Below are 17,244 nucleotides of genomic sequence, written 5' to 3'. Positions count from 1 at the left end.
TGACAAAAACAGCACTTCTATTTATTGTACAGATGTTAACTTCATTACACTGAAAACATTCTCCTCCCTCTTCACATTCTGTTAGCAATACGTTAGCCTTAATAAATGACTTATTTGATACTTGCAATCAGACAATTAAATGGATCAAAAACCTGTAATAAAATAAAAATGATAATGGTGAATTCCAGCGCCCTTTGGTGTTTTTTAAAAGAATTATTAATTTTTCTTTTTGCCTCACAGATATAAAATTGTTTATATAAACAAAGTACACTCGTACAAAATATTTTAACCTGTATTAATGAAGATAAAAGGCCTCCTGAGAAAATAGCCAAGGATCAAGCAACTTGGAATTTACTTTAATTTGTATTCTTCTGGAAAAGAAAGAAAAAAGATTTTTCTCATTTCCATATCAGTTAAGATTCAGTATTCACTGGTCAGACAAACAAATGACTTTATATTGATATGCTAATTAAGTTCTTAGTGCATATTACTCACACCTAGTGTGATATATATATCTTATTAATGAAGAGGACAGAAAAAGCTTAAAGATTGAGAATAAAGTAACAAAAATATTGTGACAGTGAGCTTTCCTGAGTCGAACATATCATGTGGATCTAAAGCTATTAGCTAGCTGCTTTCCTAACTCTAATGTCATCTCCTAATAATCACCATGGACCTCCCAGATATCGCCTCATGATGTTTTCATCTGACTTTGTAATTTGAGTAAACGCTGTATTACGGGAATGGTGGGAATGAAATCAGAGCAAAAGACATGCCACACAGTGACAGTAGGTACAGTTATGCAAGCTTGAGGTGGTGACACAGATACAGAGAAGACAAAGTATGCAAAAGCTAACACTCTTCAAATCTGAGAACCCTTACCCAGATACAAAAGTACATGAAAGTGAACAGAAGTAAAAATACTTGATCCTATTAAGCCTAGACCAATGATTCAGAGCCAAGAATAAGGCAATTTATAGAAAACGCGGTCTTCTAAAGCACTTGGTATCTGGAGTTTCTTTAGCTAGAACATTTGTTTTTATTCCACAGTTAGAATTTTAATGCATGGCACAGAGACTCCTAATTATCTCCCAATATCTGATTTTCTTTATCTTCTACTCTAATAGAGTGAGTCCCTGACTTTCATTGGGGAATCCTCTCTTACAGTTAGGTGTGTCCATCTGACTAAGTTCTGGGACAGATATGAAGTGTGTGTAACTTACAGGAAACTCCTAGAAGAGAGAAATGTCTTCTCTTCCCCCTTCTTCTTCCCTGCTGGCTGGAATGCACATGTGACAGCTGGACATAGAACAGCTGTCTTGCACAGCACATGCCCTTGGAAATGGCCACACAGCAGCAGAATGAGTGAAAGGGAACCTGTGTGCCTGAGGCTTTCATGGAGCAGAGCCACTGAAGCAGCCCTCATACCCACATCTAGTTTTTATAGCAAAAAGAGAAATAAACTCCTATCTTCTTTAACCCTCTTTTATTTGGGGGATTACTCTTATTTGCAATTGAATCTAATTCTAAATCTGAAAAAAGGCCAACGAGGGCAAATTACTTGAACGAGTTAAGAGACTGGTAAGACTAAGTTTCAGAAAATAACAGTTGATATTTTTACTCTTTTGGGTGGAGGAGAGCATGAGAAGAAAAGAGCCACTGGGCACTTTAATAAAAAGTTCAGAATGACAAAGGAAGACTATAAAAGGAAAGGTAAAAATTCTCAAGACAAATTTCTGGTCTCTTTAAGTACATTGAGACAAGGAGTAGCTATGAACCAGTGTCCACTCTTGTGCCCCATCCTTCTGTCCTGAGGGTGCTTTAAACATCTTTCTGATAAGTTGTATTCATTCAATTTAGTACCAATGAGGACCACAGATATAAATGACTATGGGCTATTGCAAATTCCCATAAATACATTTGTATATGTTATGGAGGTGACATGATATTGGACTTAAATATATAGGTTCTGTAGTGAGACTGGCAGGGTTTGAATCATGGCTCTATCAGGCACATCTGTGTGGTCTTGGCAAGTTATTTAACCTCTCTGATCCTTGGTTTCCTCATTGTAAATGAGGTTAATAATAGTACCAACTATTCACTAAATAAGACATACTGTTATCTATAGAGTGGTATAAGTATTTAAAAATGTCTCACCGTTATTTGCTAATAATGATATTGAATTACCAGTACATTTCTGAACTTCCAGGGAAGAATTAGACTCCTAGAATTCAATACTTCCTCAATTAAATATAACTTTCCTCCTTTCCACCTTACTTCTATCCCCTTTTGTGACTACAAAAGACCCAAGCAAAGACTCAAGGCCTTAAGCCCTGGGGAAGAAGTCACAGGATGGGAACAATCTGAATAGCTAAGTAATCTGGACCTCTGAATATCTGTGTGGAAGGTTGTTCACCAAAGACTCTACATGAGCAAAAAACAACCTTTCATTGTATTTATGCAGAGATTTGGAGGAATTCTTATTATACCATATGACCTTACCTGCTTTAACTAATTGCATTAGTTTTCTAGGACTGCTATAACAAAGTATCTGAGTCACTTAACAACAGGAATATATTTTCTTAAAGTTCTGGAGGCTGGAGGCTAAGGTGCTGGCAAGGCCATGCTCCCCCTGAAGGTTCTAGGGAAGGATATGTTCCAGACTTGTCTCCCAGCTTCTGGTAGTTCTTGGCTTGTGGCAATGTTGCTCCAATCTTCCCATGAACTCCTAGCTTCACAGTACTATGTGAAAGCTGTATGTTGTGTTTCAAGGTTACCTTTTTATAAGGACACTAATTCTATTAGAGTAGAGGCCACCTTGGTAACCTCATTTGAACTTGATTACCTCAGTAAGGATTCTATCTCCAAATAAGGTCATATCCTGAGATACTAGGGGTTAGGACTCCAACCTTTCTTTTCTGAAAGGGACAATTCCATCCACAAAACTAATATAAATAGCTAATTTTGCATTCTCACTTGTCCCCTGTATATCATCAGAATCGAGGTGCCAGGCGTGAAACCTATCATATTCTTCCCGGGTTACTGTTAAACTAGAGAATATCTAAAACTAGTTGTTCCCCTACCAAAGTCACTATTCAGCTGTGTTTTACTCTGCATGTTATACATATCCAGAGCTTTCTCTTCACTCTGTAGATATATATAATGCTATGAGCCTTTCAATGGTGTGGACCAATCATTTACTGGTCACCCCAAGCTCAAAGAATTATATAAGGCTCTGAGAAATCGTTCAGGAAGTAGGTTTATAACCATAATTAAAATGTCTTTTAGATCTGTTACAGAAAAAAAGTCAACCAGCAATTTCTATATAAAAATTGTATCAAATGTGTACAGTCCTAATAAAATTATTTCATGTCATAAGAATAAAAGTAAATATGAGAATGGATGAAATACGACTGAACATAATCACTCAAAATTAAGAAGGCCACAATAGTAAGTGGCATTGGCTAACTCTTATACCCATGCCATGTGTCATATCCAACATACATTGTGAGGAGGAGGATAAAAAGAATTTCTGGAGAAGAGACACATATGTTTATTTACTTGTTCTCTCTTTCTTTCACCAATAACTTCAGAGCCAACTTTCTTATTCAGGAGATTGTCTTTCTTGCAATCTGTTCATAGTCTCATGATAGTTTACTGTTCAAATGTTCATATTTGAAATATTTAATACTCCCCAGAAAGCTTTATTTTGTCTTTATCTTAACATATAATGAAAATCAAAATAGCTCAAATAACTACTTTACTTACCCGCAAACCAAAGAGGAGGCTGACAGCCAAGTTATTCCTGTAATTCATTTTAGAAAAGACCAAGTGAAGAAAATTCAGGCCTTAGGCAGGCATTGCATGGATCCCTCACATTTTAAGTCTAATAACTTTTTCAGAAGCACAATAAAAGAATTGCCAACCGTTTTTATTTGAATAAAATCTACTTCCACAAAACACGGTATTACCAAACTACTTCAAAGGCCATTCACTAAATACCCCAAGGTTGGTTTTAAGTTAAGATTTTGAGAAAGACTTGAATCAATGGTCCAGAAAGAAGGGCAAAAAGAATTTTATTTCCAATGAGAAATATGTTGAAAGAAGAGAAGGAAAAAACAATCACCTCTTTCATTTCTGGAAAGGAGGTCACAAAACCCAGGGCACCATGCATAAGAGAATTTGTTGAATTTACATGTTGAAGAGATAAAGGCACAACAGGTTCTAAAATCCTCTCCTTTTTCCACAGATTTCTTGAGTGTAAATTAACTTTTAATATGTCAAGGCTACCACTAATTAGCATCTATCTTGATCAAAGATCTGGACTGGTTACCACTATGGTCATTCTAAATTGGGTTAGAAGATTGGAAAGAACGGTGTGACAGAGGGACGTCACTGGTGCTCGGACGCAGAGTGAGCCAGATGGAATGACAGGAAATATGAAAATGCTGCTAGCTGTGGGAAATCTCCCCTTCTGAGCACAGTGACTCATTGTGTCACCCTGTCTGCCATATATTTTAGTTTCTAAAATATATGAGAGAAGAAATTATTTTGAGAATGAACACAGGATAGTCCTAATATAAATAACAACAGGAAGTTCAAGAAAATATCACCTGAAATTATTTCAAGGTCATCATTTCTGGGCAAGGGGGGAAATATTTTAGAACCTTAATGGACGCGGAGATAAAAATGAGAATTGTTCTGGTATTCACAACCATTTTTTTATACAACACAAATAAGGGGCTTGAAAAGGCAAAATTGTTAATACATAAAACTGCTTTTATTTTTAAGAGGTATCTTTAGCTTCTCTTTGTATACCACCTCCTTCCCTTGTGTATAAAGCCATCTTCTTTTCTTTTTTTTTTAATTTATTTACTTATTTATTCGAGAGAGAGAGAGAGACAGAAAGGCAGAGGCACAGTTAGGCACATAAGCAGGGTCCATGAGAGGCACAGGTAGAGGGAAAAGCAGGCTCCGTGCAGGGAGCCTGACGTGGGCCTCGATCCTGGGTCTCCAGGATCATGGCCTGGGCTGAAGGCGGAACTAAACCACTGAGCCACCCAGGATGCTCTTCTTTTCTATTCTAAAAATATCTTCCCTCTTCAATGAGATTCCCTTGATTTTCATACAAGCTTTCACTTTGTTTCTTGTCATTCCCAAATGAGATGGCCATACTTACTTGATCCACATTTAAGTCTTCCTTCATCTTTTGTGAGCAAATCTTGGCAGCCACAAATATAGCCGCCATTCCCATCAGCCCTCTCTCAGAAAACTCTCTCCCTGACTTTGGGGCATTCTACACAGTAGCTCTACTCCTCTTACTTTCTTCCTCTTTCCTGCCTTGTTTTAAAATTCCATAAACAAATAAAATAAAATAAAATAAAATAAAATAAAATAAAATAAAATAAAATAAAATAAAATAAAATTCCTAGTTCTCTTGATAGGTCTCCAATTATACTTTCTTGCCCTCTCCCACTGACACATCTTTATCTCCTTACTCTCTTAATGCAAACATTTCTCCCTGCCTTTATATTTATCTTTGTACAGTCTCTCCCAGACAATGACAAGCTTTCCCATATCTGTATCTCTGCCTTCTACTATTCAAATTCCTCATTATCAACTGCTGGCTGCACATTTATCTCCATGTAAATATTCTACCAACCCTTAAACTTATGAAAGCAACCATATCTCATTGAAAACCAGCTTTGCCAATACTTCTGTTTAATCTTGCAGCCCATGGTTGATTTTTCTTTTCCCCAGGTAGTAAATAGATGCCAGCTTTGGTTCATCACTAGTTTCCTAGATATACACATCCTTTTCACTCTCAGCTACTTTTGACAACTTGATTTATTCAGTCATTTATTCAGCAGATAACCATACAGTAGGTTATTGTGATGGTTAGTGTTATGTTCAATTTGACTGGGCCATGCACTACTCAGATATTTGGTCAAACATTATTCTGGGTGTTTCTGGAAGGGTACTTTCAGATGAGACTAATATTCAAATCAGTGGGCTGAGTAAAGCAGATTGCCCCCACTAATATGGGTGGGTTTCATTCAATTAAAGGGCTAAATATAACAAGAAAGGCTGACCCTCCTTAAGTAAAAGAATTCTTTCTGACAGCTTTCAAACCTAGATACCAGTTTTTCCTGCCTTCAGACTCGAACTGAACCATGAGTTCTTCCTGAGTCTCAAGCCAGTTGGCCTTTGGACTGGAACCCTACACCATTAGCTGTCCTGGTTTCCCAACTTGCCAGTTTACCCTGCAGGTCATGGAACTTGCCCACCTCCAAAACCATGTAAGCAAAATCCTTAGAAGAAATCAAGTGAGCCAATTCCTTATGTATTTGTGGTTCTGTTTCTATGGAGAACCTTGACTAATATAGTTACAAAGATTTCTAATGAAATTTTCTAACGCAATTTCTCATTCTGTTCTGTTAACCCACTGTGTATAGAATGAGAAAAGTGAATTACTATACCAGCTCACACTGAGTACACTTTCAGGAAGCATTGTGTTTTTGTTCAGGAAAACGCCTTGATGGATTCCCAAAGGTAGAAAGTGAGACCCTATAGAAAACATACCTAGGCAACAAGTCATTATGGGTAAACTGCTTCACCTATAAAGAGGAGATTATTTTTGCTTCTGAGAAGGAATGGTAGGGAAGGAGCAGAGAAAGGAGGAAGAGAGAAGAATCAATGATGGGGGGCCTGGGTACTGCAAGAAATGAAGAGACTAGGAAGACTCTGGTTCAGAAACTGGACAGATTTTAAGAACTAAATGCCCAGGGTTCACTATTAAGTACTTACATGAATTCATGGCTGACTCTGGGGTATTCCCCTCTCTTCTCAATAGAGTCCGATTTTGTTCTTATATCCAGTAGCCTATATTCATGAGCCACTCCCAAGGATCATACAGGAAATGTTGATTAGTCTAAGCCAATTACTGTAATGATGTTTCCTTGTTCCTGACTAATTTAGGCACAGACATGTGTGAAAGTCAGTGCTCCTGAAAAACTAGCACTCTTGAAAAGAAGCTTACTACAGGGATTTCCCCTTCTTACCTCAATGGAGCTTGGACTTTGACAGCCCCAACCAAAAATTCATCAATTCTGGAACTACTCTACCACAGGCTTTGTTATGTGAGAAAATAATTTCTTTCAGTTTTTCATTTTCTTTCAGGTTTCCTGATTTTGCAGCCAAAGAGAACATAACTGAAATCAGGGACTTGATGAAAGATATGTGTAAGAATTGGTGAAAATAAGCTCGCTTAATATATTCTAGACTGAAAATTTTGTAACTCATAACACAATTTTTCAAGCAATTCGTTCATGTTATCTATCAGGACATAATTTGCTAATCTATTTAAATATCCATTAGATAGTAAAACTGTAAGATAACTTATTATGTATGTTTTTTAATGTCCCTAAAAAGTAAATAATGAACGGTATAAAAATCATTTTACAACAGCAACATTATAATATTCTGTATAACGCTAGCTAATAAAATCTGTATGAGGACATAAGACTTGTCTTAACCCATTTTACTCCTAAAATTGAGTAGTCTTTAAGACTTCCCAGGATTCCCAAAGTACCCTGATTCAATCATTCTATACCTCTAAATACTACTTCTCATTTTCTTTATTAGGAGTAGAGTATTATTCACATTCTATTAGCAATGCATATTTTCAAGTTTTATTGGGTCTTGTAAAGTTATAATTAGAAAAATAATAACATCACTATGTTTTATATGCTAAGCTAGATAATCTGCTTACACTATTTCATGTCAACCTCAGACCTTCCAGTTTTCTAGATGAGAACCCGAGGTTTAAATTTAGGGTATCTATTTCCAGGGTCTGAAAATATAACCTAGGTTATCTACATAAAGAGTTAGGAGTTACTAAAATAGCTAATAAGTTAAAAATTTTAAAAGCCTCATAATACCAGTATAACTAGTTTTCTCCCAAATTGTTTTGGGAGGAAAGGGAGGCTGGGCACATTATTTTTATTTATTTTAGAAAAATAGTAATTTAAAAGATACACATACAACCTGGTCTTTGTATGCATACAATCTGGCTTTGTAAGTCTTTGTTACTAATGATGATATATTTGTAGAATAAATGTAGAATGAAAATATTTGAAAGTTTGTTTAGTAACACAGTTTTTCTATCTTAATTGAACTAAGAGGTAAGTTTTTTGTATTTATAATAATAAAATATTATTTAGCTCCTATGTACATCAGAAAACTCCATGATGCTCAAATGTGGTGTTGGTCTGTAGAATTTCACTAGGTACCTATCTGGTTTACTGTTTCTTCAGAAGTTTTTCAACATTTTCTTTGAAATCTCTGAAGACTTACCTGTAATTCTCCGACAATGAGTGGACACTTATGTAGAATAAAATAAAGAAAAAAAATTCTCAGCCATTATGTGAAATCTTAAGATGACATATTACTGGACTATTTTAATGAATGCCTCATCTATTATCTTCCACTGAGATTTTTCTCTAATTAACAAACTTATGATAACAAAATTGAACTCTGTAGGAACATATGCATTGCAATGTCTGTAGATCTTACATAGATGGGTCCTGAACTATTTATGTTGATGAAGTATATGTTCCATATGCAGGAACTGTCTCTTTCTATTCTGCTCATCAAATTCAAAATAGTTTTATGGTAAATCCATAAAATTCAAAGTTAAAATTAAGGAGGTACAAACTCTTAGTTTCAGTATTTTTCATAAAAGGAGCAGTGCAATCTTAGCAGAAACAGAAAAATGTGACATAAGTATAGACCTGTCAGAAAAGAAAAGCAATGAAATTGGTTTGATATGAGTTGCATTTAATATATGTATTCATCACTATATCCTCACATAGGTTCTCACATTTAATTCCTTTACTTACTTTGAATATAAAACCTTGCCCATATACAACTGCTGGCCAAAAGATTTACAAGAAACTATAAAATATAATGTAGAAATTAACAAAAATAAACTCAAAAATAGAGAGAAAATACAGATTAAAAAACTGATGATATCAAAACAATTTATCAGAGACTAGGAAACTATCACCCATATTCTGGAAGAATTGTCTGGGACCACATGCTTTCACCTCTTCTTCCTAACAGAAGCTTAATAAAATGACAGTTAAAGGCATAAGAAAGCTATAAAACCATAAGAAACAATAGAACAAGAAAAGACACAACAGTAAATACAACTGCCACATGGAGATGAAAAGGAGATGACTTAGTAAAATCTAGGAATCTATAACCTAAGAGCTTACAGAGTAGATGGGGAACCTGGGTGGTTCAGTTGATTGAATGTCTGGCTCTTGATTTCAGCTTAGGTCATGATCTCAGGGTCATGAGATTGAGTCTCTTGTCAGCTCCACACTCAATGTGGTGTATGCTTGAGATTCTCTTTCTTTGTAGGGGGCTCCTTCCACATGTAAAAATCCATTAAGCTCTCTGCTTAATTGTACTAGAGGTAGAATACATCTCAATAAATTTTCTTTTAAAACTGAACAAAAAGTGATTCAGTGGTTGAGCATCTGCCTTTGGCTCAGGTTCTGATCCCAGGGTCCCAGGATCGAGTCCTGCATCAGGCTCCCCACAAGGGGTCTGCTTCTCCCTCTGCATGTGTCTCTGCCTCTCTCTCTCTCTCTCTCTCTCTATCATAAATAAATTTTAAAAAATTAAAAAAAATAAAAATAAAAAAATAAAAAAATAAAAAATAAAAATGAACAAAAAAAAAGAATGACATTGAATTCTTAACAGCATCAATGAAAATGAAAACGGACTAATGTATTCAAAATCCTGAGGTAAAGCAATTTTCAACTTAGAATTCTATACCCATCAAAACTATCAACATAAAATAGGAAAAGTCTCAACGATTACTCCCTATGTATCCTCACTTAGAAAAACTTAAGGGGATGTACTTCACAAAAATTAAGTCAAGAACCAAAAAAGAGATAGACTCAGAATCCAAGAAACAGGGTCAATATAGGAGAAAGTTAAGGGATTTCTCAAAATGAAAGAAGAATGTCAAGATGATACCTATGTAGCCGGTCCAGGCTACGCTAAAGTCCTGGTTGGAACAGGAGGATAAGAGAAGTAGCCAGAAAAAGGAGAGTGAAGAGATAATTTTTTTTTATGTGTTGATCATGGAGCATTGGGTAATAATTGGCAGTAGGTAAACAGAAAATTAAGGAAAAAAGCCTAAATCACTGCAATGAGAAAATCATCATAATATCCTTTCCTCCTCACAAGAAGCTGAGAAAGGAAAGGGGAAAATATCATACTGTATAACTGGATTATGAGTGAAAAACATTTAAATAATCAAAAAATAAATATTGAAGAGTGATTTTTTTATATAAAAGAGCTATAGCTACATTGGTAAGGTAAGCAATGAAAACATTACCGAAAGTATGAGGGTTAAATTCTCATTACCTATTGATTGCCCAAAATCAAACTAAATTAATGAGTAAAGGTGGCAGTTTAGGCATACTATTTTGAAATACCAACATAAAAGAGAAAAATCAAAAGAAGTCACCTTAGGGAATATGCTTTAAAATCATGTAAAAAAATGCTGGTTTTGGTTATTGGTACCGTTTGACTCTTAAAATATGTTAATATAATAATTAGAAAATAAAAGACGAAAAGACTAAAATTAATTTTTTGAAAGAGATAAAAAGTTCTAGTAGATGGTTTTTTTTTAATTTTTTTTTAAATTTTATTTATTTATGATAGGCACACAGAGAGAGAGAGAGAAACAGAGACACAGGCAGAGGGAGAAGCAGGCTCCATGCACTGGGAGCCCGACGTGGGATTCGATCCCGGGTCTCCAGGATCGCGCCCTGGGCCAAAGGCAGGCGCTAAACCGCTGCGCCACCCAGGGATCCCTAGTAGATGGTTTTATTGAGTTATGTATAGTTTACTTGGGACAACTTTTTTTTATTTAAACTATTTCAAATACAGTAAGCTCTCAAATCATCATAACAAAACCTCCAAAAGAAAATTATAGAAAATTCCACTTATTAAGAGATATGCATTTGAAATAAATATTAATAAATTAAATCCAGAACCATATAGCAATATAAAAATATAGAATATTCTAAGATAATTCAACGCTAGCATTTGATAGTGTTTATTGCATTTAAAACTGTAAAGAAAATCTAGTATAATTAGAACATGAAGAAAATGTGTTAGATAAGATTTAGCCACCCATTCTCAGTAAAAAACAAGTAAAATAAATGTTGAAGAATACTTTCTAAACACAACAAAATATATTATCCTGAAATAATACCAAAGATATTTAAAAAGGTACATTTCTGTAAAATCAGGAATCAAAACAGAATACCCCATAACCAAAATTCTGATTTAACATTGACTTAGGTGTGCTGGCTAATTCAAGAAGATAAGAAAAAAAAAATCCCTGTAAGCATAGAGGAAAGCAATTATCATTATTTGTAATCATGACTGTCTCTACAAAATCTAAAAAATTCAAAATCTATTAATAGTTTTAAAGATTTATTTATTTGAGAGAGAAGTTGGGGAGAGGCAAAGGGAAAGCATCTCAAGCAGACCCCCTGCTGAATGTGGAGCCCAATGCAGGGCACCACACAGGATCTGAGCTGAAACCAAGAGTTTGATGCTTAACCAACTCAGCCACCAGTCGTCCCCAAAATTGATTAATATTAATGATATGGTTAATACAGTGGTAGTGGCAGATAGGTCTTCAGAGGTCTCATGTTTCTGTATGGCTTGTAAACAGAGATACTGACAGCTTTTGTTCCAAACTATCTTTTTAAGGATGGGTGAATAGCATACAGCATTGGAAGGTGGAGATGGTATCTCTCTCTGGAGCAGATAAGCTAACAGATTTGCTTACTGTCCAATGAAATAAAAATAACATCTCTCTCCAAAGCAAAGGTCAGGCAGGTTTGTTTGCTGCTCATATAAAAGCTCATTATAAAAGGTGTGACGCAAACCCACTGTGTGCCACTTGCACCAGGGCCATGCCAGGTCTCCTCTGTGGCACTTGGGGGAAAAGGAAAACAGATGTGAATGGAAAGTTCATGCTGTTTGCTGTGCTGTGAATGATAAAGTCCTTCACCTCTGAACCAGGAGCTAAAGTTAGAGAGACAATTAGTATCTACAGCAAGGCATCTTTTTTCTACCTCCTTCTGAAGATGTTTCAGCAAGCCTCAAATAGAGTGCCTTGCCTGCCCAGCAGTGTGTGAAAACTGATAAAGCAAAGGTCTGGCAGGGACTCTCCAACTAAAAGATGAGCAAGTAGCAAGAATCACCAAACAATCTATAAAACCCAGCTCCATTACAAGAGACATCACTTTCAAGAAAATGAAATAGTATGGCCAAGAAAACATTTTGTAAGGCAAACAGACCAGGCCTTTAGAATAAATATACTGAAAAGCCTTAATTTGTGAGACTTTTTTTTAAGTCAAGTAAGTGAATTGAATTTAAAATTCATCCATGAAAAGATAAAATTCTTTTGGGTTCAATAGTTAAACGATCAGTTGAAAAGGAACATATTGAATTGGAAGACTGGGACAACAAATTATTTACAAATGCTAAATGAAAGGATTAAGAGATTAAAATTATAAGGTAAGAGGCAAGGGCCATGGAAAATGGCCCAGAAATCCTAATGGATAGATCTTAGGACTTTTGAAGGGGAAGGATAGAAAGAATGGAAGACAAATATTTTAAGAAATAATGAAGAAAATTCCTAATACTGAAGTTAAAAATAAATCCTCATCCAGTCTTGAGAATTTAAGCACATACATGCATGCATATACCCTACACACATCATCATTGAATTACAGGTTATTACAAATGGATAGAAAATCTTAAATGCTGTATGAAAAACAACACTTTTAAAACCAGACTGACAATGTTATCTCATCAGCAATGTAGGAAAGTAATAAAACATCTTCAAACTCTTAGGGAAAAATAACTTAGAAACTAGGAATCTACATCAGACAGGCCAATAATCATGTGTGAAGGAAAGAATAAGGATAAAAAATTTAAGATATAGTCAAAAATAAAAATTGTTCAATAAAGGCCAAATCTGGATGGAAGTATTTTCCATAGGTTTGTTTTTTTATTCTCCCCAAATCATCATGAAAACAGAGGAAAACCAAAGATGCATAAAGCTAGGTGGCAAGTTATCCCACAAACCCCCCAAATTAAAGTGAAAGGGACAAAACTCTGACAGACCACAAATTTGTGTGAAAGGAAGTAGTGGGAAGTTGACTGGGCTTTTCACAGGCCTCCAGATTTGAGAGACACTGCTTGCAAAATTCCACATGGCAGCCTGAGAAAGCAGCAGAAACAAGGTGATCTACAAGATCCAGTTCATAGATGTGTGCAAGGGACCATTTTACAACAAATCTAATGGTTTGGGGACCACTTGGATCTTAAAACTAGCAAATCAGAGCTCCATTCCAAGACAAAGCCTTCTATGGAAGAGAAATGGTTGAGAGTGAGATCCAAATTAAGCAGTACGAAGTAGAAGCAAAGGAAACGCAAAGTCCACATAAAAGGTGAGGAGGTAAGCGGTGAAAGCAGATCTCTGAAAGTGAGCCTTTTTTTCCCTTCACTATTTTTAGAAGACAAAAATGTCCAGAGCTGCAAAACTAAAACAAGGAAAAAGCAAACAAACAAAATGAACCCTGCCTTGACTCATTTCTCCATTTCCTTTCTATAAGAAAAATAATACTTATGTTTTATAATATGTGAGAAACAGAAAAGAATCAGTCAAATGCTGTATGAAGTTACTATAAGCAAAAAATGGAAAGCACACAGTGTAATATCTTTATACGCAACGTAAACATGTCAGAAAGACAAGCCTACTGATAAAAATATAACCTCATATTTTAACACAAGCTACATCATAATCTATGAAAGAATATTATAAAGGTAGCCTGAGAATTAGAAAAAAATAGAAAAAAATAGTAAAAAAAAAAACCCTCAGTAATAAAATATTTAGGAAAATAGCATTGCAAAGAGTTGACATAATTCGTGAAGGAAATTTTAAAGATTTCTTTAAATTATATCCAAAATGAAGAATAAACTAGAAAGAACATAAGAGCTAGTGAACAGATAATGCTTTAAGAGAAAATAGATGGAAAGAAGGAAATTCTTTAAATCTAAAAGATTTAATGAGAGGGATAAACAGGAGTTGAAGGAAATGAATAGATTTGGGCTATGGGTAAAGAAAAGCTAACATACATATAGTAAGAATCCCCAGAGACAAAAATTTACACTAAAATGAATTCAAGAAAAGTTTTCTGAAATATATGACTTGAAATTATACATTAAAGAACCACCACATGTCTTTGAAGACTGGCCCAGAATGGCCAATATCAAGACATGTTCTAGTAAAACTATTATATTAAAAAAAAAAAAAAACCTTCAGAGCATCTTAGCAAAAAGTCCAAATCACTTATATGAAAAGATGTCAGACTTTTGACAGTATCTATCTATCTGTAAAACTAAGGCTTAAGTAATGTTTATAAGGAATATAGTTTAGTACATACTGGCTTTACTTCTTTTAATACATCTTTTTTTTTAGTTCTGATTTTCAAACCAGGTATTTAAATTTTAACTCAGAAATATCATTACAAACTTATGATGAATTTATTTTAAAATCTTTTTCTAGATTTCTCACTGAAAAAGCATAGAAATAATCATCATCTCAGTCACAAAGAGCATCCTTAACACCAAAACTGGTTTTATATTTCTCACAAAAACAAAAACAACAGGGTTTTCTATACAAACAGCTGATTCCAGGTCAGGGGCAGTAAATGTACAAGATGAGTGATCCTTGTCATACTGGAAAGAAGAAAGTTATCAACGGACACAAGGGTCATATCAAGAGGATTTAGACTTTGACCTGCATAAGCTCCCTCTGGCTAAAGGTGGGACAATTAGAGCATCAATAATGACAACAACTATAATCCACTGAAACACAAATATTTAAACAAATATGTTTAAACCCATACATTTATAATGATATTTTTAAACACATTGTTCATGTTCACAAACTTATCCTTTTGAAAACTGGTAAATAAAGAGAAAGCATCAAATATTTATCTTGCGTTTTCCTATGGGATCTAACCTAAGGGCAGTTATATGGTATCACTACTCATCAGCAGCTGGTAACAACACATAAAGAGAAGAGCCAGTACCAATAGAAGAATATACTGATCTAAAGTAGGCTTGTGAAGCTAAGAAAAAAAAAAAAGTGTGTGTGGGGGGGATGTATAAAACCAGCTTGAGTCTGTTCAAGCTCCTAGATCTCACTACTATTTACAGGATATAAAATGGACAGAGAAATGTTAAATGGGAAAGTAATCAACAAAATCCAAAATGTGAGAAAATGTATAGGACAAATCACTGTAGGCTGCATAATGGACAAATTGCAGAGAAAGAGAAAAAAGGAAAGAATCTGTAGATTAAAGATTTCAGAAATATGTCAAGCAATTACAGTGATGAATTTGTTTGGATTCTAATTCAAACTGTGTGTGTGTGTGTGTGTGTGTGCATCTGTGCATGTGATATGCTCTAAAAACATGAACATTGTTAATATTTGTTAGCAAAAAATCTTCTTACCAACATTTGGATGTGATAGTATTGCTGCTATTTATTTTTTTAAAAGATTTATTTATTTATTTATTTTTATGATAGAGAGAGGGAAAGAGGCAGAGACACAGGAGGAGGGAGAAGCAGGCTCCATGCCGGCAGCCCGACGTGGGACTTGATCCCAGGACTGGGGGATCGCGCCCTGGGCCAAAGGCAGGCGCCAAACCGCTGAGCCACCCAGGGATCCTTGCTATTTATTTTTTTAATGTAACTACTATTTAGAAATGATAGGACATCTAAAACTTGCTTAAAATAACCTGGGAAATATGGTAAGGGGACATGGGTAGATGTATGAATTATACAAGATTGTCCATTTGATAATTATTGAAGCTGAAGGATAGATACATTAGAGTCATTAACTGTTCTCTCTACTTTTATGTATATTTGAATTTTTCTCCCTGAAAAAAAATCATATAAAGCTGCTTTTTGGAAAAACTAGTAAGCCTGATGAAGATCATTTTTTTTTTCAAAACCACAAAGAAAACAAATTAAGAATGGAAAAGAATATATATGGTAGACTTTTGAATCTGTAAGAACAAATACATATTAATAAATTTGTAACCAATTTAGTCTATTCCTCAAAAATGGCTCAAGAAGTTAAATCTTGAGTAGACCATTTCAACGGAAGGAATTAAAAACATAAATAAAGACATAGCCCCTGGAACTATAGGCATAGATAGCTTTAAGGTAGAATTCTAACACATTTTCAAGAAACAGAAGTTCCCCATCTTATAAAATATTTCCTAAAGCAAAGACACATAAAGACAACTTCCCAAATCAGTAACTTCCCTACCATAAATGTGCTGCATCACAGAACATTAAAACTCCAATTCAATTAAAGACTCTGGTGTCCAGTAGTTGTGATTATTTAGCTGCAGATCAAAGTTTTTGCAAGAGAAAACAAGCAACAACAACAACAACAACAAAAAAGCAAACAAACAAAAAAAAACCTAAAGGCATAAATATCAAAAAGAAGAATAAATGTCATGATTTGACAATGATATGAAAATCTTACCAAATCAGCTGTCAAACAATTAGAATAAAACATTCAGAAGTATAGACCATTGAAAATGTGCATGGCAAAATAAATATCTCCTTCTCACCGAGGAGCATAATTGAAGAGTGGAGAGGAAATAACCACTTTCAGCATTTCATATTGATTATTGTTCACAGAATATGTGTTTTTTTTTTTTACTAACACAAAAACCCGGAATTTTTTATTTAAAAAGTAAAGCATTGCAATGATGTCAAAAATGAAAACCAAGAAGTCCAGAGCAGAAGAAGAAAAAAAAAGAGAAAAAGTTAGATGAAATTGATAAGATTAGTGGTATATACTTGTGGCATATACTTCCACCTGGTTTTGAAAATCAGAGCTATATTTAATGACAACTACTTCACCACTTTAAAATTTCCCCACCCCCAAAAAAACATGTAATATAAAGGATGACTGAGAAGATGTGCCACATTAACCTTGTATCTTCCTGTACCCACTTTGCAAACCCCAGGGTCAGAAGCCCGTTTTTATTCCTAGAGCTGAATCTTTTATCAAAGAGCATATCCTGTTTCCTTCCAGTCTCCCATTTCCAA

Source organism: Vulpes lagopus, chromosome 2 (assembly GCF_018345385.1).
Source record: "Vulpes lagopus strain Blue_001 chromosome 2, ASM1834538v1, whole genome shotgun sequence".
Lineage (NCBI taxonomy): Eukaryota > Metazoa > Chordata > Mammalia > Carnivora > Canidae > Vulpes > Vulpes lagopus.
The sequence above is the reverse complement of the archived record's forward strand: the minus strand, read 5'-3'. Positions refer to the sequence as shown.